General features: G+C 49.7%; 1 long non-coding RNA gene across 1 annotated transcript in view; it reads right to left on the bottom strand.

Annotated features, from left to right (window-relative positions):
* Positions 1-8,571: 8,571 nt before the first annotated feature.
* Positions 8,572-21,494, bottom strand: part of LOC138984987 (uncharacterized) — a 60,477-nt gene continuing 47,554 nt past the window's right edge. Inside the window, exons 3-4 of the long non-coding RNA XR_011462223.1 lie at positions 19,839-19,923; positions 8,572-8,758 (exon numbers count right to left, since the gene is read on the bottom strand). This is a non-coding gene — a long non-coding RNA (uncharacterized lncRNA). The remainder of the gene's footprint in view (positions 8,759-19,838; positions 19,924-21,494) is intronic.

The raw sequence follows: 21,494 nt of genomic DNA, 5'->3' as shown, positions 1-21,494 counted from the left end.
CCAACCAGGACTCAAACTCACAGCCCCTGTTGTGGAAGAATGGAATCTTAACTCCTGGACTACCAGGGAAGCCCCTTTAGGGTATTTTTTAAAGCCCAAGAAAACCTACTTGGCACCATCTCTCTGGGGACCAGCCTGGCCTGGCCGTAAGTTTATTCCTTCATTCAACAAGGATTTGTTGAACATCTTTTTGAGCCAAACGCAGTTCCTATACCAGGGGTACAGCAATGAAGGAGACAAAATCTCTGCCTTCATGGAGTTTATGTTCTTATTCAACAAAGTAAGTACATATTAATAAAATGTAGAACATATTAGATGTAACGAGTGACAAACCATCCAGACTTGCCTAGTTTTAAAACTGAAAACCTTAAGTCTCAGGAAACCCCTTGTCATTCTGGTAGGAGAACAAAAGGAGTAAGAAAGGGAGCAGGGCGGACTGGGATGTGTGTGCGTCCATGTTTAAAGGAAAATCAAGGAGGGCTTCACTGAGAAGTCAGTGTCTGAAAAACAAGCTCAAGGAAAGAAGAAAGGGAGAGCAGCACACAGGTAGCAGCGGGGAGCACATTCCAGGCAGAGGGAACAGCAAGTGCAACGGTCCTGCGGTGGGAGCCTGCCTGGCGCGTGCAAAGAACAGCGAAGAGGTCAGTGTGGCCGGAGCAGAGTGGGCAGGAAGGAGATCAGGGCAGAAGACCACTAAACTGAGGGTGGGGTCAGGGAGCAGGGCTGAATGAGATGAGGAGTCTTGAGGGGAATCTGATTTGTTTTAACAGACTCTGTCCTGCTGCTTTTGCTGAAACAGACTGAAAGGGATGAAGGCAGAAGCAGCTGAGAGGCAGTCACAGCTGTATCAGTGAGGGGGAGGTGGCTTATATTAGGGTTGGAGCAGTGAAAGTGGTGAGAAGGGATCGAATTCTGGGTTCATTTTGAAGGTAGAGTGGAAACCCCCCTACACAGTGACTACGGTGGGAGAGAGAGGGAACCAGAGGTGCCTCTATGGCCTCTGACCTGAGAACAGGGGGCTGGGGTGGAGTGGCCACTAGCTGAGATGAGGTGGCCTCGGGAGGGGCAGGTTGGGACGTGCACGAGTTACAGCTGAGGTGACCGCTCACAGCCTCGGCCAGCGGTCAGGTATCTGAGCCCAGGCACTGGGTCTGAGCTGGGAGTATAACATGAGAGCGGTCCATCCACAGATGGGATTTAAAGAGTGTGTGAAACAGAAGGAAGGGGTCCACGGACTGAGCCCCAGGTGTTAGCACCGTGATGTCCTGACTGCTGCTGCTAAGTCGCTTCAGTTGTGTCTGACTCTGTGCGACCCCATAGACGGAAGGCCACCAGGCTCCCCCGTGCTTGGGAATCTCCAGGCAAAAACACTGGAATGGGTTGCCATTTCGTTCTCCAATGCATGAAAGTGAAAAGTGAAAGGGAAGTCACTCAGTCGTGTCCGACTCTTAGCGACCCCATGGACTACAGCCTACCAGGCTCCTCCGTCCATGGGATTTTCCAGGCAAGAGTACTGGAGTGGGGTGCCATTGACTGCACACACCTTTTACCTGCAGTGACAATTCTGAGAATTTACTCCAAGGAGGCAGATCAGTGAGACAAGACTCATGCATGTTGTGTATGGTGGTCCCCCAAACGGGAAACTATGTAAATATCCACCCAAAGGAGACTCAGCAAATAAACTCATGCCCATGGAGAGGGAACTCCTGGCAAAGTGCTGTGTCCACACAGTGGAGAACCGTGAGGCTCTGCAGTGAGAAGCTTCCATCTTAACAAGCTCACCTGGGAAGATGCCCGCGAGGTGTTAAGTGGACAATAGCTACAGAAGGCTCTAACATTTTAAAACACTCACTGTATGTCAGGCACTGAGTTAAGGCCTTGGTGGAGATTATTGCTCTTAATTCTTTTTTTTAAAATTATTTATTTATTTTTTATCTGGATTTTTAAAATAAATTTATTTCTTGCTTTCACTGGGTCTTCACTGCACGCAGTTTCTCTAGTTGCAGAGGGTGGGGTGTACTCTTGAGTTGTGATGTGCGGGCTTCTCACTGCGGTGGCTTCTCCTGCAGAGCACGGGCTCTAGGTGTGGGCTCAGTACCTGTAGCCCACAGGCTTTGTTGCCACGCGGCATAAGGGATCTTCCCGGACCAGGGATCAAACCCGTGTCCCCTGCATTGTCAGGCGGATTCCTGTCCATTGTGCCACCAGGGAAGTCCTGCAGCTTCTATTGTGAAGGTAGTTTTATGTGTATATAAAAGGCCTTTGAAGATATTTGCTGTAAAAATGTCAAAGGTAATAGTAGTTTATTAAGTGAAAGGAAAGTTAAGGTGTCAATCGCTCAGTCGTGTCCGACTCTTTGTGACCCCATGGACTGTAGCCCACTAGGTTCCTCTATCCATGGGATTTCCCAGGCAAGAATACTGGAGTGGGTTGCCATTTCCTTCTCCAATTAAAAAATTATCATTACTATTTTTTGGCTCTGCTGGGTCTTCATTGCTGTGTGCGTTCTTTCTCCAGTTTTGGCAAGTGAGGACTATTCTTCGTCCCGGTGCTCGGGATTCTCATTGCGTGAGGTGGCTTCTCTTGGCGCTGAGCAAGGCTCCAGGGTACACGGGCTCGGAGCTGAGGCTCGGGCTCTAGAGCACAGGCTCAGGAGTTGTGGTGCACGGGTTTAGTTGTTCCTCAGGTGTGGGATCTTCCTGGGTCAGGGATCAAACCAAGGTCCATGCAATGGCAGGCAGATTCTTATCCAGTGTACCACTAGGGAAGTCCCACTTAATAACATTAGAAGTAGATACTATATCCAAATCCTCATTTTACAGATGAGGAAACTGAAGCGTCAGTGGTTGAGTAGAACTTGCTTGTGGTCACATAACAGTGGGGAAGCGGCAACTTCCAAATCACTGGCTGTGGAATGTTCCGGTCCTGCTTGGGTGAAGATATTTTACATCTGCCCCGACTGAAGGGTACACAACGCCCTTTACAGGTGATCGTTCTGCTGTCTTCTTTAGCTGCATCTGTGGTGTTTGAATTTTTTTTTTCAACATGAGATATTATTCCATGATCACAAGAACAAAAGTGACTTTCCTGTGTTAAGGGGAAAATAAAGGAAGGCCCAAAAGAAGACTCACCCACCCTGCCCTCCTCGCTGGGAGGGTACCTGATCTGCCACCACTTGGGGTTACTTGGCAGAAATGCCAGAACCCAGAGGCTGTGTGCCCTGCTGTGTGCTCCACTGGCCCCCGCAGCCACTAGGAAGTGCAAGCTGGAAGTACCCGGCTGGAATGGAGTCGCTTATCATTCCATGAATGAGTGTGAAGATGTGAAAATGTGCAGTGACCAGGGAGTAGAAGAGAGCTGGGTCCCACCAGAAAGCCAGGAACACCATGGCTCATCTCCTGAGAGCTCAGAGAGGCCCTTATGATGCAGGGGGAGCCCCTGACCTTCCCAGGCTGACCTCACTCTGGCTTCCCTCACCCGTCGACCCTATTTGTCCCAGGCTCACGGGCTGCGTCAGGTAGGGATGACTCTAAGGGATTCCGATTTTCACCTTGAAGCTCCCTGCTTCTAAAAGGCTGGAGGCTTGCCTAGCAGTCTGCTGGCTCAAAGTACCCATGTGCCCTGATCGTGGAAGAGGATCTAGGGTGGAAGGGGAGGGAAGGCTGGCAGAGGCCAGGACGGAGGCATCTCTGGGGGGCCTCGGGGGCCCCAAGTCAATGGAAGATGTTGTCTCTCCCTGCCTTCCCTCCTGGGGAACCCTCCTTCCTCCAGTACCCAGGGCTGACTCCAGGGCCCTGGGAACGGCATCCACTCATTCATTCACTCATTGCTTCTCACAATCATTATTGCTCAGCTTGCTGAGTATTTACACTACAGTGAGCCCTTGGCACACGTCATTTCATTCATTCAGGAACAGCCTTTTGGCATCAGTTCAGCTGTCCACATTTTACAGATGAGGACAGGGAAACCAGTCAAGGCTCAGTAACTTGTCCATGGTCACCCAGCCTGTAAGTAATGAACTCAGACTCAAAGTCTCCTCCTAGCCAACACTGGGGGGCAGTATGCCCCGTGGTTAGTGGGCCCAGGCCTCCACACAGCTCTGCCGCTTATTGGCTGTGTTGTCTTGGGTGAGACTTCATTACTCTGGGCTGGGTAAAGCGAGGTGACCATAATCCTACCTCCCTGGGGAGCTCGGGGAAGTCAGCTGAATGACTATGTATCCAACACTCAGAGCAGTGGTGGCCACACGTGCTTATTACAGGCTTTCACCGTGTCACACTGCGCTGTCTGCTTCTATGTGCTGCAATGCACATATTCATGGAGAATCTGGGAATACAAAGTTGAATAACTTGTAATCCCTACTCTTAGGGAGCTCAGTGTCTAGGTCATTTAAATCACTTGGGAAGCTTTTGAAAAACTCCCAGTGCCCAGGCTGCACCCCAAGGCTGTTAAATGAGACTCCCCTGATTCAGAATGGGCTGTGACATCAGATTTTAAAGTTCATCAGTGGTTCTGATGAAGAGTCCCTTCAGGAAGGGCAGGGCCGGTTCCTGAGCTCGGGAGCCCTGATTCTGGTCCCCAAGTGTTCCCAGCAATGGTGAATCTGAGTGGGGTGTGTGGAAAGTGGCCTTACTAGGGCACTATGTGAGTTAGGATATATTGAACTGTAATTTACATACAGTAAAACCCACCCTGTATAAAATAGTTCTATGAGTTTTGGCAAAAGGTACAGTCACAAAACCATTACCACAATCAAGACTTATTAATAGGGTAGGGACTTTCCTGACAGTTCAGTGGTTAAGATGCCACACTTCCAGTGCAGGGAGTGTGGGTTCGATCCCTGGTCGGGGAACTAAGATCACTCTTGCCACACGACATGGCCTTTAAAACAATGGCATAGAACAACTCTGTCCCCCTGAGAAGGTTCCCTGGCTGCGCCCCCCCTCACCCCCTGGCCCCTGGCAACCCCTGCTCCTTCCCCTGACCTATGGTTTTGTCTTTTCCAGAAAGTCATCTAGATGGAGTCACGCAGTATGGAGACGTTTGAGTCTGGCTTCTTTTGCTCAGCCTCAGGCATCTGAGACTCACCCACGATGTTCATGGACCAGGACTTTGTTCCCTTCCACTGCTGAGTAGAATCCCCCGTGTGGATATATATGGTTTGTTTACCTTTACCAGCTGAAGGAAGTTGGGTTATTTTCAATTTGGGGCAATTATGAATAGTGTTGCTATGAACTATGAACATTCATGTTCTTTTTTTGTGACCATACATTTTCATTTCTCTAGGGTAAATACCTAGAATTGGATCACGGGGTCATACGGTAAGTGTATGATTAACTCTCAGAAACTGCCAAGCTGGGACTCCCCTTGTGGTCCAGCGATTAAGAATCCACCTGCCAAGGCAGGGGACCCAGGTTCGAGCCCTGCTCTGGGAAGATTCCATATGCTGCAGAGCAGCTAAGCAGCAACTACTAAAGCCTGGGTGCCTGGGGCCTGTGCACGGCAACAAGAGATGCCACCGCAATAAGAAGCCCATGCGCTGCAATGAAGAAGAGCCTCCAAACGCTGCAGCTAGAGAAAGCCCCCACATAGCAGCAAAGATCCAGCAAGGCCAAAAAATGAATTAGTTTTAAAAATATATTTTTTAAAAGGAGTATTAAAAAGAAGAAAAAAGAAACTGCCAAGCTGTCCTCCAGGGTGGCTGTACCATTTTGCACTCCCGTCATCAACAACGATTCCATTGCTCACATCTTCACCAGTTCTTGGCACAGTCAGGGTTTTTGTTTTTGCTTGTTTATAATTTTAATCATTCTGGTGAGTGTGTAGTATTTACAACTCTTTTTTTAAGTTTACAAATGTATCAAAAACATCATGTTGTACATCCTTAATCTATACAATTTGTTGTCAGTTATACTTCAATAAAGCTGGCGGAAGTTTATAAATGTAATGAAATAAGGGACTGTAATAATTAATATTTTGTAAACATAATAATTTTAAGTGTCTATTATGTGCCAGACAGAATCCTAATCCTTCCAAAGTCCTAGGGGCAGCTGGTATGTTGGGAAGGGCGCCATGACGGCCTAAAAGGCTCAGATCTCAGCTCTGCGGTGGGTTTGCTGTGGGACTTTGGGCACATCACTCTCTGAGCCTCCATTATTTATGTGAATAGGTTGCCTTGCAGGTTTGGTGTGAAAACCAAAGATGGTGCAGGCAAAGCTCCTGGTCCACAGAAGGAGCTCAACAGCTGGGAGTTGTGATTAACTATGCTCTTTGCGGAGCCTTCCCAGGTAGCAGGGCGGCAAAGAATCCACCTGCCAATGCACAAGACATGGGTTTGATTCCTGGGCCGGGAAGATCCCCTAGAGGAAGAAATGGCAACCCACTCCAGTATTTTTGCTGGGAAAATCCCATGGACAGAGGAGCCTACTGGCCTGCAGTTCATGGGGTCGAAAAGAGTCAGACACAGCTCAGTAAACATGCCTGCTCAGTAGCTACATTCCTGGGAGAATTTGTTCCATTAGCGAGTCTAGTTACTTCTGCCTTCAGTGTTAGTATTAGTCACTCAGTTGTGTCCAACTCTTTTCGACCCCATGGACTGTAGCCCACCACGCTCCTCTGTCCCTGGGATTTCCCCAGCAAGAATACTGGAGTGGGTTGCTGTTTCCTCCCCCAGGGGATCGTCCCAACCCAGGGGTCGAACCTGCGTCTGTTCCGTCTCCAGCATTGGCAGGCGGATTCTTTATCACTAGTGCCAGCTGGGAAGTGCCTTGGGGGTCGTGCTCCAAACATCAGACATAGGAATTCTTTCCCACCTGAAACTCCAATCCAGGGTCCTGGTCCCGACCCTCCAGAGGTGGCATCACGGTTAGAAGTCCATGTGATGCCTCCCTCCTACAGTCCACCAGGCCTTTTGTGATCTGGGCCCTGGCTACCTCTCAGAGCTCGTTTATGCATCTCTGTATCCCAGAACTTAGCACATAGTAAGTGCCCAAGAAATACCTTCTGGCCTGGATTCACCAGCGCTGTCAGGTCACCAACATGGTTTATTTAGCCATTTAGAGGTGTGATTCCGCTTCCACTGAGGTGAGTGGAGGTCAGAGAGGTGTAATGGGTATGTGCAAGGTTGTGCGGCACTTCCACTGACTCTCCTAGGGCCCAGGACAAGGTCCCCTCACCCTGACCGTGGCCTCCCACCTTTGCCTTTTCTTCCTGGCTGCCTGTCCCTCCCCCATGACCGGACCCCAAGGCCCACTTCTTCATGCAGTCGGCCATGGTGGGAGGGTTCCCACCATGGAAATTGGCAAATCAGTCCCTCTCTTACTCCTCACCTCTCAACAAAGATTTGGTTGCTGCTTTTTGCCAGCACACCACTGTCCACAGGGTCTGGCATCCTGAAGTAGCTGAACGAAGCCACCTTGCTCACCTGCCCAAGCCTCAAGGTGGCATCTCTTCTCTCCTCTGGCCTCACGCTCTGTCCTGGGCCAGTTGCTAGCGGGCCTTAGCCTATGCAAACAATGAGCTTCTGCAAGTCGAAGGCCAAGGCAGAGGTGAGGGCACCTAGCTACTGGTGCTCCTGGCCTGACCCCGGCCTCCACCTGGTCTCGCCCTTCCTGTTCTTACTGCCTGAGTCACTGACACGCTGGAGCCATTTGTCACGGTCATTCTGAAGCCATTTCTGCCTCTGATTTTTTTCTCCTCACCCTCTTCTCTCCGTGATTCTCTTATTTGCCATTTTTGCACTTTAATTGTGTCTCTCTTTATCTCTGGAAACAAAAACAAGGGATAAATTTTAATGAACACTTATTATATGCTTTCAGGGTGCCAGTGCATTTAATCTGCAAACCTGCTCCATTGTACAGATGGGAATAGGGAGGTGCAGATTCAGCAGTTCACCCCAAATCACACTGCCCGTAAGTGGGGGAAGCCGGAACTGACTCCGGATGCTCTGTGACCTTTCTGGGAAGCGGCAGTTATCACATTGGACTTAGAATTGTAAAACACGGGTTTGAGTTCTGACTCTGCTGCCTCCATGTGACTTCACTCTCTGTGCCTTGGCTTCCTTCCTCCTTCATAAAACAGGGTGACCAACATGTGCTCTGTCCATTCATAGAGCTGTTTCGGGGTCAAATGAAATAATGAGTGTCAAAGGACTTTTAAAAAGTTGACATGCTGAGCGTATGAGTGGATTATTCATACGTGGTTTTGTTTTCCAGTTTTTATTTTCTCTCCTGCCTCTCAGAAGAGGTCTTTGTCTGCTTTGGTTGTGCCAGTGCGTGCAGGGCCCAGAACCAGAGGCGCTTGGTTAATAACCTTTTCCTCTGTTCTCTGCTGGGCTCCTGTTTCTCAGGCCTTTCAGGGAGACTCATCACCTTTCCCTCTCTCAAAATCATCAAGCCCAGACTCAGAGGGTGGGGAGTTTATCATGGCAGGATTGCAATGTTCAGATCAAGACCAGCACCAGAGTAAGTTCACAAATGCATCTCAGACATTATCACGGAAGCCAATTGGAATTTATGCTGCACTTCATAGAAACTGGCTTAAGTAAATTTTCAGAAACATACTTACTTTTGTGGAGCAAGGCAAGGTCTGACTTTATTTTTTGGCAGCCTGCCTGGTCTGGCTTTATTTTTCTTCTTAAAAAATTATTTTGGAGACTTCCCTGGTGGTCCAGTGGTTAAGACTCTGTGCCTCCATTGCCGGGGGCGTGGGTTTGACCCTTGGTTGGAGAACTAAGATCCTACATGCCATGTCGTGTGCCCTGCCGATAAAACACAAAGTAAAAAATTATTTGTAATATATATATTTTTTTCATTGATAGACATTGCTTTCTTGAAAGTATAACATAATAAAGTGCATTGATTTTAAGCGTACAGATTGACAACTTTTCGTGTGTGTTCATCCACATAGCCACCACTCACATCAAGAACCAGAATATTTCCAGCACCCTGGAGAACTCCCTTATGTCCCCTCTCAGGTGATATCTGCTCCCACAGTTTTGGTTTAATTTTGGTACAAAATTCAAAAGGAACAAGGATAAATCTAAACATCTTCCTCCCGCCCTGCTGTCACACACACATTTTTTTTCTCCTAAGAGTCGATATTACTGAGAAACCAGTTTCTATAAGAAACTATAGATATTTCCAAAGAAAGGAGATACACACACATTATATTATGTTTTATGTTTTGTTGTATAGATTTTCCTCCTTTTTACAATAAATGTATCTTTTTTCACTAAAGTTGAAATTGTTGTACACCTTGTTTCTTTGAAACACTAAAACCATTTTAACAACCAGCAAATTAATATCTTTACCAAAAGGCTTCCCCTTATAAAAAATCTAAACTTTGACTACTAAATAATTCTATTCTCTGTCTTACAGCCCTCTGAGGATCCTTAGGCAACAAGTCCAGCTACTACATCAAAAAGTATGATTCAATTAGGAAAATGTGATTCATGTTAACTTCTTGATCCAACCAATAAACCATTTTGTGAGAGTCTATCTTATTAGTATTATCTTTTCCTTTTATAGCTGTTATCAAATAACATCATGGGTTTGTATTCTCAGTAACTCATGAGTTCTAAAGTACAAAAAAAAGACTAAAATTTGGAGCATAAACCATGGAATTTCTCAATGGTCTGAATTACTGGAGTTTATTCGGCTGGGGCGAATGAAAGGGTGAATGAAAGACACATACTGTACTTTCAGATGTATTAAGCAGTTTTCTCGGGAAATTGGTCAAGAAGAATCCACTGGAGGTGTATGAACTTTCCCAGTGGGGAGGCAGACCAGACCCTGCCAGAGGACAGCTGACGGGGTGGGGCTGTGAGTTCCAGGAAGCAGAGTGGAGGCCAGGCTGAGCGGGAAGGCTGGCAGGTAACCTGAATCAAAGTCCGCACATACATCAGCAAGGCCAAAGGGCATAAACGGGGCCCCAGACCAGAGACATGGCCTATGTCCAGGCAGATCTTCTGAGCTGGACTGGCTGAGAAGGGAGTGAGGAGCAAGCTGGGCGGCAGCAGGTTGTTCCAAGAGTGAGACCAAAGTTCACAGATCTCTGGGTGCATGCGTGGGGCGTGCTGACCCAGTGAATGAACTTTGTGCACCATCCCTAGGGAGTATTGTTACAATAATGGCCCCCCAGAGAATTACCCCCACCTCTTTGTTCATGCCTCTTGCAACTGGACTTTGCTGCTTCTGCTACCACAAGATGGAATCTATTTCACCTCTTCTTTCTCTCTCTTTTTTTTTTTGGCTTTCAGGATTTAATTCCCCAACCAGGGATTGAACCTGTGCCCCTTACAATGAACATGTAGAGTCCTAATCACTGGATGGAATTTCCAATTTCACCTCCTCTTGAATCTAGGTTGACCTGGTGACTTGCTTCAACCAACAAGACACAGCAGCAGTGATGTTCTGATATCTTTGTGGAGATGTCCATGTGGAGAGGCACCGAGGCACCCCGCCTACAGGTGGCACTAACTGGCCAGCTGTACAAGTGAGTAACCTTAGCAATGATCCTCCAGTCCCAGCTGTCATCTGATGACTTCGGCCTCAGTCAACACCTGACTAAAGCCTCGTGGGAGACCCCAAGTGCGAAGTGCCCAACTGAGTCCTTCACAAATTTCTGACTGAAAGAAACCATAAGAGAAAATAAATTTTTGTTGTAGTTTTATGTTAATATATTTTGGGGGTAATTTGTTATATAGTCATATATAATTAGTAAACAATCTATATGGCCATCAATAGGGAATTATTTAAATATATTACAGTACATACATATAACGGCAACCATGCAGCTGCTCAAAACAATGAGGAAGTTGTTTATGTTCTGATATGGGACAGCCCTCCAAGATGATTCAAGTGAGAAATGCAAAGTGCAAAATAGTATATAGAGGACACTGCTGCTGCTGCTGCTAAGTTGCGTCAGTCGCGTCCCACTCTGTGCGACCCCATAGATGGCAACCCATCAGGCTCCCCCGTCCCTGGGATTCTCCAGGCAAGAATACTGGAGTGGGTTGCCATTTCCTTCTCTAATGCATGAAAGTGAAAAGTGAAAGTGAAGTTGCTCAGTCGTGTCCGACTCTTAGTGACCCCATGGACTGCAGCCTACCAGGCTCCTTCGTCCATGGGATTTTCCAGGCAAGAGTACTGGAATGGGTTGCCACTGCCATTTGTGAAAAAAATTACACATAGACATATATGTATATGTAGAGAGGGCTTCCCTGGTGGCTCAGACAGTAAAGAGGTCTGCCTGCAATGCAGGAGACCTGGGTTTGATACATATGCATATTATTTTATGTGTGTATACACATAAACACATACTACCTACATGTGTATATGTGTGTATATATATATATGTATGTAAAATATCTCTGGAAAGAACATAAGACATCGGTAACAGCAATTGCCTCTGAGTAGGGGAACTGGTTGACTTTGGAACAGAGATGGGGATATACCTTTTGAATTTGGATATAATACTGCATCCTTGTGAGTATACTATCTATTAAAAAATAAAGTTGAAAATTTTAAACAGTGCTTTCTCTTTGACTCAAAAATTTCACCTGTTGGAATTTATTCATAGTAGATAATCATGGCAAATATTTAACTATGAAGATGTTGTTGCAGCTTCATTCAATATCATAAAAATGGTAAAATAACCCAATTATTCAATAATAGGAAATTTGTTCAGTAGCTATGGCGTGTATCTGCCACCATAGAAAATAGCATTTTAGAAAACAATTCAGTGCCTAGTGAGGTGATCATGATACAGTAATGGATAAGAAATTATGAAATGGCACAGCTTACTCTTATCTTTAAAGTAAACTCAGCTATATAAATGTAGATAAAGATGGAGATTAATAAGACACATCAATAGATACAGATAGATATAGAAACCCAAATGTTAACGGTGATTATCTCTGGAAGGCCCGATTACTGATTATCGTTAATTTTTCCTTCTTTTTTGTCTGTTTTTAATGATAAACATATACTACTTATTAAAAGGGCTTCCCAGGTGGCTCCGTGGTAAAGAATCCACCTGCCAAGCAGGAGACTTGGGTTCATTCCTTCCCTGGAGAAAGAAATGGCAACCTACTCCTGTATTCTTGCCTGGGAAATCCCATGAACAGAGGAGCCTGGCGGGCTACAGTCCATGGGGTCACAAAGGCTCAGATATGACTTAGCCATTAAAAAACAACTTTTGTGAAAACACAAGCACTAAGTGTTCATCTCTTTTTTAAAGAGACTCTTGAATGATCCTATAAATAGCAGCTCAGGGTAGAGAGTTTGAAACTTTGTTTTTAAAGACCACATCTGTTCAAGCACAATGATTACCAGACCTTTATCATAGAGTAGGGAGCTGCTCACCCTATTCTAAGTCCCAGCATTTTGGTTGCAACACTGACCCCTCCCAGTCCACTGGCCAGTGGGGGCCACATCCAGAAGCTGCGTCCCCAAACTACCAGGATCATAACTGGGTAGGCTTGTAAAAAACAACAACAACAAAACAACTGGGTAGGCAGGGGAGGCTCCAGAATGTCTAAGGAAAGCTGGTCATCTCTGAGGAGTGGTCTTGGGACCAATCTCCAACCTGCATTTCCAAAGCCAGCACACTGTCTTCACTTTCAATTATAGTTAAAAATCAGCAAGTGTTGTTGGTTGAATTGTGTCCTCCCCCAAACTTGTATGTTTAAGTTCTAATCCCCAGTTCCTCAGATTGACTGTATTTGGACATTGGGTCTGTAAAGGGATAATTAGTGTAAAATGGGGACTTCCCAGGTGGCGCTAGTGGTAAAGAACCCACCTGCCAATGAAGGAGACACAAGAGATGGATGGGAGTTCGACTCCTGGTTTGGGAAGATCCCCAGAGGAGGAAATGGCGATCCACTCCAGCATTCTTGCCTGGAAAATTCCACGGGCAGAGGAGCCTGGTGGGCTACAGTCCAGGGGGGCCTCAAAGAATCGGACACGACTGAGCAACTCAGCAAAACACAAGATAAAATGAAGTCAACAGGTGAGCCCTACTTTTATATGATTGGTGTCCTTATCAGAAGAAGAGATTAGAAAGAGAGAGAAAGCCCCTTGTCTAAGGAATTCCCTGGCAGTCCAGTGGTTAGAACTCCATGCTTTCACTGCTGAGGGCGCAGGTTCAATTCCTGGTTGGGGAACTAAGATCCCAAAAGCTGTGGTCAAAAAAATAAAAAGCCAAAAGAAAGAAAGAAGAGGAGATTAGGACCTAGGCAGGGGGAAGGCCACAGAAGACAAAGAGGAAAAGAGGGACCTTAAAACAAATCAACCCTGCTGACACTTTGATTTCAGATGTCTAACCTCCAGGATTGTGAGAAAATTAATTTCTGTTGTTGAAGTCTCCGCAGCAGGAGTCCTGTGCTTCAGCAGCCTGAACAAACTATAATTCACCAATTTTCCTAAAGATATACTTTTACGCAAGACTGAGAAAACATGCATTGTCCACAGCAAAGACTATTACCTTCTGGTGGTGGCTCTGAGAGATGGAGCTGATGGTGACCAGGGGACCTTGGGTAACCCCAGCCCTTAGGTGTCGCCCCTGCTGGCTACATGTGAGCATCCCTGGCCTTTCAGGAAGACAAAGGTCAGGAAGTAATCGCAGCGCTCATCCCCACTGGGAAGCACCCAGGGCTTGCCCCAAGATGTGACCTCCAGTTCTCTGTCAAGACTGTAGCCCTACTAGGAGCTCCAGTCTGGCCCCGAGGCCCCTGCTGGGTCTCAGCGGTCCCCTATCAGGGACCAGTGGGACCCTCTCTGAAGGGGCTTCACCAACTCCCAGACCTGCTCTTCCCTCATCTCTGTCTCCAGAGATTCACCTTTACACTGCCATCAGACCCTGGAATACAGCTGGTGGTCTGGAGGAATTCGCTGTCTCCACATCTCTGGAACAGCTCTATGTGGAGCTTCCAAGCCCTGGGCATCTTACTCTCAGAGGCTACATCCCTGGCAGACTCTTGAGAGTCCCTTGGACTGCAAGGAGATCCAACCAATCCACCCTAAAGGAAATCAGCCCTGAATACTCATTGGAAGGACTGATGCGGAAGCTGAAACTCCAATCCTTTGGCCACCTGATACGAAGAACTGACTCATTGGAAAAGACCCCGATGCTGGGAAGGATTAAGGGCAGGAGGAGAAGGGGGCGACAGAGGATGAGATGGTTAGATAGCTCTACTGGCTGAATGCATATGAATTTGAGCAAATTCTGGGAGATAGTGAAGGGCAGAGGAGCCTGGAGTGCTGCAGTCCACGGAGTCGACTCCGACTGAGCGACTGGAAAAAAAACAACATCCCTAAATGTATTCAAATGGACCCATGTGCCACAGCGCATATAATTTACATAAAGTGCAGGAGCTGAGTTACAATTGCGTAGTTAACATTTTGTAGACCATTTAGCCATTTCATCCTTACAACATACTTTTCTAATTTGGGAGCTAGCAATGATCCCAGCTGTGGCTCAGGTGTTGCCATGAGTGTTTGAAAAGCTGGGTGGGCTGACCCCAGAGGATCCCTCCAGGCACCCAGGCCCCAATCTCCTTGGGTGCTGGAGCATAGGAGGGACAGCACTTTTCCCAGCAGAGCTGTCTTGCTTGTCCCTAAACCTGCTCTTTGGCTACTTCCCACCTCTTCTTGCTTCTAGCAGATTTTCAACGAGGCCAGAAACCAAGGGCTAGGAGGTCCTTGGGGTTTCCAAGGTGGTGCCAGTGTTAAAAAAAAAAATAAACAAACAAACAAAAAAACCCGTGTGCCAATGCAGGAGATGTAAGAGACACTGGTTCAGTCCCTGATTTGGGTTACAATCCATGGGGTCGCAAACAGTCAGACTCAACTGAGCAACTAACACACACTTTCACTTCAGATAAATACTTTTTTTTTTTTTAGTATCAGGGTATCCCAAATGTTGTAGTTGATCTGAAACTCAAATGTAACTGGGTGTCCTGTATTTTTATGTACCGAACTGCTCACCCTCCGAGTGCCCCCTTCCGTGTGGGTCCGGCCCCTCCACCCTGCAGCTGTGAGTTTTCTTGACACCTCAACAGCGTGAGTCACACAGTTGTGGACTTCTAGGCAAATGCTTTTGAGCAGAACAGCATCATGGTTTGGGGGAATCCCCACACTGTCCCCATAACGCATGTGTTGGCAAAGCAGAAACCCTAACACGATGCCTGTAAGAGGAGAACAGAAGAGGCGACAGGAGTGTGGATGTCCTGGGGAGACCCCCAGCCGTGGCCGTGCTGCAAAGCCGGTGGTAACTAGATCGCTGGCTCTTCACCACTCAGAGCTTGCTTTGAGGATCGGCGATATTGGAGATCACACCTTCCCAGCCAGCTCCTTTGAGGGCCTGATAGTCTTTCTTCCCCGCCTTTCTGAGAAGCAGTCTACTGGGAAGAACAGGCTTGCGGGCTGGGTGAATGGGCAGGTTGCTTGACTTCAGGAGTAACAATGGTGTCTTTGTCATGGGATTGCCCCCTTGGTTGGGGGGGTGGGTTACAGGAGGATATTCATGTAAAATGCTAGCACACGGTAAGTGCTTAGCCTCCATGGTGGCTCTTGTTTATAATCACATCAGGACTTCTGCTTTGCCACCAAGCCAAGCCTTCTTAAAAAAAAGGCAGGCTCTCAGTTCTTGGGGCTCCCACAGTGTGTCCTCAAAGAAGTTTGGAGGTCTTCCGTGGCCCAGCATCGGCAAGAAGCTGGAGTCACCTGTTGGGTCTTGGTCTGGGTCAGATGTTGAGTCGCCCAGCAGAGCCCGAGGAAGCTGAGCTCCCAGGACGACAGCTGGGAGGGCTGAGGAAATAAATTTCCACCTGGCAGGTCCCCGAGGGAGGGCAGGCCACATTCTGTGCATGCACTGCACGTGTTGGTGGGGGCAGGGAGGGGCGCAGGGGACGTGTGACCGGAGGGGTAAGAAAGGAGAGGGGCATGGGAAAGGGCTTGCAAAACTCGGGTCCAGTTTTCCTCTTTTGGAATGTCCACCTGTGAACCCGAGATAGGAAAGCCCCTGCCGTGGGACGTCTCTTCCCTTAACACCTGGCTCTGCACTGCGGGGTTGGGACACTCCGGCTTCTTAGAAAGAAACTGAAAGCCCTTAGGAGAAACTCCCCCACTTCCCCTTCCTGAAGAGGAACTTGGAGTTGCCCTGACAGGAAAGTCTTGGTGGGGTTTCTCGGAAGCTGCCGCCCGCTGTTCTACTGAGGAAAACCGCAGGCCCGGGGCCAGGCCAGGGGCCCGGCGGGTAGAGAGCTGGCCATTGACAAAGCTGTGGCCCAGCTGAATTGGGAAGCCGCCAAGCTTTTCTCTTCAGCTCCACCTGCCACCTCCTCTCTGGGGAGTCCTCACGTTGCTCCCCTCCCCTCAGCCGCCCCGGGGTCCCCTTCCGGCTGCCCTCCGGCTCTCTACCCTAGAGCCCTGCTTGTGTCAGAGCGCCAGCGTCCCATACTGTAAATGCGTTTCCACCCGGCACGATGCAGCCATCCAGTTACCATCTGTGCAGAGAGGCACCGACCCTCTAGTAGGGGGAGCTGGGGGGGCACAGGGAGCTATGTTGTAGAAGACCTCTCACCCTCTGAGCTGTCTGGGCAGCCTGGTGAGTGGAAAATGGGCATCTTCTGGGCACATAGGGCTGCCTGCCTTAACAGTGGCTGCTGTTTGCTTCATTTCTAGAGTGGACACAGGCTTCTCTCTGGAGACTGGGGCGGGTGTGCACCTCTCGCCTTCGCAGACACGTCCGAGGACTGCTGCTGCAGAAAGAAGAGGCAGTACCCAGGGACAAACCACGTGCAAGGCCCCCAGCCCTAGGAGGGGCTGAGAGACCCTCAGGGCCTATGCTTTGGTACAGACGTGTCACTAGCTATGGCACCGGAATCTGGCCGGGCTGTTTCCCGGCTGGAGGCTTTCCATGGCTCCCCACTGCCTGCGGGGACAAAGTCCAGACTCTGTAGCCCGTGTGTAAGGCCCTCTGCCCAGGGTCTCAACTCTCCCCTCCAGCTCCTCCTCTGTGCTTCGCTCTATTTGACCTCTGCCTCCTTCACCCAGCCATCTCCCGCTCACAGGCTTTGACCCAGCAGGGGCTGGATCTCTTGGGCAACTTGTCCCTGCCCCCAACTCCAGTCTAGATGGGTTAGGGGCTGCCTCTGCAAGCTCACCAGGCGCATCTCTCCTGGGACCCTTAGCTACATCGCCTGGTTACTGCCTGGTCTCTTGATCATCACCCAGCCAGGGATAGCAACTGTGGGCTTGGCGTATCTGAAAGAACGTTCGGTAAAGGAAGAAATGAGTACGTGAGTGAATTCAGTGCTATCTGCCAGGCCGTGTGGCAGAGAGCCCCACATGCCCACGGGCCCAGACATCCACGTGTGGATGCGTCCGCCCCCATGCAGTGGGAGGGGACACGTGCTTGCTTGTCATGGTGTTCCTGCTGAGTGTGTGTGTGCGTGCGTGTGTGTGGGTCCCTGCATTAATCAGCCAGCATCGCTGCTGGCGTCCTTCTGGTCAGCAGGTGGCGCTGCGCCCCTCCACGGCAGCGTGTGTCCATCCTGACTGCCACTGGCTGTCATCACCGGAGGGAGCCTGCCTCCCTCATCCTACAGGGGGCCAGGCCCGCAGGGTCTCCTGGGGAATCAGTCTTGGTCTTCCAATAGAGCAGCCAGGGCTCTGATGCCACAGTGTGCGAACTCCGGTTCAACCCATGTCCGTGGCACGATGAACACCGAGCGCCAACCCGGACCTCCACAGGACAGCCTGAAGTCCAGGCAGCTGTGGAGCACAAAGCTTGAAATAAAAGTATGAGCTCAAAAAAAAATAATAAAGTATGGTCTCAGAGTCCCAGCTCTTAAGTGGAAATCATGGCAATGTGTAAGATGATATAATTGAGGTAAACCAAGGACCATGGGGGGGCTGTATCACTCTCAAACTGTAGCCCTGGAGGGCTTGTTAAAACATGGATTCCTGGGCTTCACCTGCCAGAGTCTCAGATTCAGAGGGTCTGGGGTGGGGCCTGTGAATCTGTATTTCTAACAAGTTCCTGAGCGGGTGCTGATGCTGCTGGTATGGGGACCACATTTTGAGAACCCCTGGGTACATACTTAGGGGAGACACAAGGTTATAAATGCAGCAGGCTTCTGGTGAGATGTGATGGAAGCAGAGGTGACGGAGGGGCAAACTCCAGGCGCTGCAGGGCCAAGGAGAGGGGACAGACCCCTGTGGCCTGGGCAGTAGGAAGGGGAGTGGACCCGGCTGTGCTCACTCCCACCACCGTTCTCAGCTCTGCCCCTGGGCAGTCGCACTGGAGGAAGTGAGCCCAGCGGCCGGCTGTCCGGTTGGCGGGGCACCAGGCTTGCTCCACTCCACGTGGCTGCTGCCTTTCCCCGAAAGGGATGGGTCAGTTCTCTGCTCCGGGCCTGGCCTCTGCTGTGCTTCCTCAGCTTCTGGGAACTCGCATTTCCTTTCTGTTTCTTTTTTTAATACTGCTTTCAAATCCAATTATCATGAAGGCAAAGCATGTCCATCTTAGAACATCCATACAAAGCAGAAAAGTGTAATGGAGAAAGCAAAGTTTCTTCTTCAGTGGAAGTTCCAGTCACTCAGAGGTAATCATCGTCTACTTCCTTCCTTGTACAGGTGTCTCCTGCACAATATTCTATCCGCTTGGTATTGTAGCGTGAGTGTTGCCCTTTGACGTGAACATCCTTAAGGGCGGCACAAGTGCACAGGTGCCGCTCTTGATGTAGAAACCGTGACCACCTGACCAGAACTGTCAGGTGACTTCTCCAGGGGAACCTCCCAGAAAGGGACTCGCTGGGGCGAAAGGCATGAAAATTTTAAGACTCTTAATACATATGAACCACGTGCTTCCCAGAAACATTGTGCAGGTTGGTGGCCCGGCCCAGGGTGGGAGGGGAATGATAGCTGCTGGGCCAAATTCACAATGTTTGAAATGAAATGAGGAGGCCTATGCGGCCACACGGTGGGATGGAAGAAGGGCCTGGCACTGTCCAGCCTCCACAGCTGCTTGGGCAGTGCCATGCCCCATGCCATGCTTCCGGTGGAGGGTGTGGCACCTCTGATGGGACCTGACGGGGCAGAGATGCCCTCCTGTCCTGGAGCCAGTGTGGGACTAGTGTCAGAACATCAGAAATGACCACTTCTGGGACTTCCTTGGCGGTCCGGTAGTTAAGACTCTGTGCTCCGAGTGCATGGGGTCCAGGTTCAATCACTGGTCAGGGAACTAGATCCCACATGCCGCACAGCTTGACCTAAAAACAAATGACCACTTCTTCCCACTTCACCACCACCAACCTGACCCATCTCCACCAGGATGGTCTCGGTAGCCCTTCATTGTCTCCCTGTCCCCATCCGTCCCTTGCCACGTTAGTCTGTCTCCGTAGCAGCCAGAGAGATCCTTTTCAAACCTAAGTCAAGTTGGGCCACTCTTCAGCTCAAAACCCTCCAATGGCTCCCATCTCACTCAGGGTTAAAAGCAAAGACCTCACTGTGACCTCCAAGGTCTTTAGGATCCGTGCCTCCCCTACTGCCATTAGCTCTCTGACCTTGCTTCCCACCACCCCCTCCCTTACCTGCTCAGCCGCTCAATGCTCCTCAGAACAACCCGGCATAGTCCTGCCACAGGGCCTTTGCACTGCCGTTCCCTCTGCCTCAGCTAGCCACACTTCCTCAGCCATCCACAGGCCTCCTCTGCTCAAACGTCATTTCAGAGACAACCACAGGCAAATATGCCCTATTCTGGAAAGCCCCTCCCTGGCCACCGTGTTGGTTCCCTCACCCTGTGTGACACTCCTCAGGGCATTGCTCACTCACCTGACCGTCTGCCTTCCTGCCGAAGCGAGGCCTCTGTGAGGACGGTCCTCTTTGCCCATTTTGTTCTGTCTGGTTTTCTGTGAACCTGTTGAACAGACAACTTTTTTTTTTTAAGTGAGAAGGCATGGGAAACTCCCCCAACCAGGGATTGAACCTGTGCTCTCTGCAATGGAAGCGTGGAATCTTAAGCACTAGACCACCAGAGAAATCCTGAATGGACAACTGACCGAAAGATTTCAGCAGCTGGGTACGCGTGTGGTTTCTCCCCTTGATCGTACCTTGCCACTTCTAAGTCGCCAGCTTGTGGACAGCAGCCGGTCCATACCAAGCACCCAAGTAGTGTTTATGTGGAGAACTTGAGGTGGGGCACAGGAGACGGCTGCATGGAGACTGGAAAACTGGGACTCGAGATGAGCCCCTGCCACTCTTAATCACACAGGCCTTGGGCAAGTCCCCTCACCTCTTTGAACCTTGGTTTTGTCATCCATAAAATGGGTATGATGATACCTGTGCTGCCAGCATCACAGGGCTGTGGTGAGGATTAAATGACAAATGTAGGTCAGCAAAGCCCAAGGACAGTCCTGCTCAAGCTGCAGCTCCTCTCTGAGGCTCTGCCCAACACCGCTCACCCCAGCAGCCACTCCCTGTTCTGAGTGCCTGTGGAGCCCTGCATAGGTATGTGGGTGTCTGAGAGCCGTGCTGGTGTATTTACTAAGACTGTGCACCCTTGAGACAGGGCCAGGCCTCACCATCTCTGCATCCATCGGCAGAGCACAGTGCCTGGCAGCTGGGCAGTGCCCCTTGGACATCTGATGACTGGCCAACAAATATATTCATTGAACGTGATAGACAAGTTACTGCGATATGAATAAATAAGGGTGGGGATTTCAGACCCAGACAGAGGGCTGGGGTGAGGCCACCCAGCTAGGGGCTGTCTGGGTTCTGGGCAGAGGGCCCGCAGGGAGACCAAGTGCCCCGACTGAAGAGGAAACGTGGGAGGGAACCAGACTCAGTGACACTGGGATACGGCCTGGCCAGCATCTTCCCCAGAGATCCGCCACATGGAGAGCATCTTCTGGGCTTTGGGGCAGAGGCCTGGCTACCCACCTGCATTCCTTGCTCTGTGTACCCAGGATCTCATGCTGGCCTTGCGGGCCACCCACAGGCTAGAAGGCTTTGCCCCACTCTGAGCTCATGGAACTCAGTGCCCCGACCTGAGACAGGGAGTCATCTCACCTGGGTTCAGGCAGGCACCCTGGTGGAATTTGGTCAGGGAGACCACGCCACACTATTCAGTCGGGTTTTAAAAGCCCCAGTGATCCTATGCCCCTACTCAATAAACTCTGGCCAAATGACTCTCCCTAGGGCTGCCCAGGGAGGGTCCTGGGGTTTTCCAGGCCCTGCCGCCTTCCCTCTGCAGACTGGATGACCCAGACAGACTTAGCTGACAAACAGGCCCTACCCGGGAGGGGCGTGGGATGCAGTGAGCGAAACTCCATTTAGGAAGGAAATCTCAAAGCCAAAGTTGAGAAACCAGTGTCTCGCCAAGGCCTGGGGGGGTGGCGGCGGAGAGCCCAGGTGAGCCGACTCAGTCCTCAGGAATGGGTGGGGTCTCGAGGTGGGGGGGGCGGGGCTGGGCAGGCACTTCCTCCCGCC

Source organism: Bos mutus, chromosome 23, assembly GCF_027580195.1.
Source record: "Bos mutus isolate GX-2022 chromosome 23, NWIPB_WYAK_1.1, whole genome shotgun sequence".
In the NCBI taxonomy this organism is placed as follows: Eukaryota; Metazoa; Chordata; class Mammalia; order Artiodactyla; family Bovidae; genus Bos; species Bos mutus.
Note: the sequence above shows the minus strand (reverse complement) of the source record. Positions and strands in the feature narration are given on the sequence as shown.